Here is a 1,744-nt window from a genome sequence, read left to right on the forward strand (position 1 = left end):
AGTTGGTGATGCCATCCAACCATCTCATCCTCTGTTACCCCCTTCTCTTCCTGCCCTCAGTCTTTCTCAGTCTAAAATAAATATAAAATCAACAGCAAGTAATGTCATTACCAAAAAAAAAAAACATAAAATGAGAAATGTGCATTAAAATGATATATAACATAACCACATTTATTTAGAATGTATTCCAATATCAATATCTGAGCAAACTCCAGAAAAAGTGAAGGACAGGGGAGCCAGGTGTGCTGCAGTCCATGGGGTTGCAAAGAGTCAGACTCGACTTAGCAACTGAACAACAACAAAAACAGTATCAGACAGCAAATTTAAAAAAGCAAAAACTGCAATTGCTTTTGCACAAAACTAATAACTTCTAGTCTGGCTGACTTGTACTAGTTATTTTACTGTTGGTGACCTACAACCCAGCTCATAAAATGCCCTACTTTTTCCAAATAAAGTGTCCTTGACTCACCCTCCCTTAACCTTTCATTCTCATCTGGCTATGATGAAATGGAACCGGCTGGAGCCCTTCACTTGCCATGGGGTGATCACATTTTGGACATCTCTCAGAGGGAGCATGTCCACAGACAGCATAGATTCTACCACCGCTCTGGTCTTTTCCAATTCAGAAACCTCAGTAACTGCTCAGACACAGCCCAGACTTCTGTAATAGAGGCATCCAAAATGGCTGTTTGGCCCAGTCTTGGCCACCCCATCACTCAGAGAGAACAGGGTATCATCCAGCAAGCTCCGGTAACTGAAGTAGCAGAGGGCCTGGACAAAAAGGAAGCAGCTTCATCACACACCTGTAACACGTTCTCCACTCACCCTTGGTAAACAGCTCTGCATTGAGAGGCCTTCTCCACGCCTTGTTCTCCATATTAGGGGCTGGACTGCAGTCCATGATGCACAAACTTGAACCCCCTGCCTGTTAGCTCTACCCTAAAAATACTAACCGGTCCACAATCTGACCACTGATCCCCACCCACCTTGATTACTGCATTGGTTCAAAAGTCATCAAGGTCCTTCCCTCACCCTCTTGAGCCTATTCTCACAAAAGCCAGAGTGAGTGATCCTTTGATGCGGCCAGGGCCTATGGCTGCTCTGCTCAGACCCATGCCCTGGCTCACAGCAGAGCCATTCTGATGCCCCCAGGCTCTCTCCAGCCCGCCACTCACTCTGACCATCTTACTGTTGTTACAACTAAACAATATAAACGTGGGTAGACAAATTAACAGGTGAGGGGAATGAGGAGTAAAGAGTAGGGGCCAGGAAGGCCAGAATCCTCTGGGCAAGGGGCCCTCCCAACTCCTTTCCTGGGAAGGAGGCCTCGGTTCAGCAGCCTCAAATTCGATTGGTAACAAGGGGTAGGGCTTCATATATGAGGCGAAGCTCAAAATTAGGTTCCTCGTCCGAAAACGGTACATAACATCCCCTTCTTTACAACCCTTTAACTACTGAATGAAAAGGAAAGCACTTCAACAGACTTCAATAAAGTTCCTACAAAGTGCGGCTACCGTGAGCTGCCATTTTAGGGACAGGCAAACTGAGGCTCGCCGGGCGGCGACTTACCAAGCCCACCCCCTAGCCGGCGCGGTCCGCGTCTAGGACAGTATTGCCCACCTCGCCAAGGCCTCGGACACTGCTGTCCCTCTAAGTCCATAAGAGGCGGAACTAGGGACAAGTGCCGCTTGGGGAATTTGCCAAGGAGGCGCTTCCGGCACCGGAAGCGCGTCCCTAGAACTAC

Source organism: Cervus canadensis, chromosome 18 (genome assembly GCF_019320065.1).
Source record: "Cervus canadensis isolate Bull #8, Minnesota chromosome 18, ASM1932006v1, whole genome shotgun sequence".
In the NCBI taxonomy this organism is placed as follows: domain Eukaryota; kingdom Metazoa; phylum Chordata; class Mammalia; order Artiodactyla; family Cervidae; genus Cervus; species Cervus canadensis.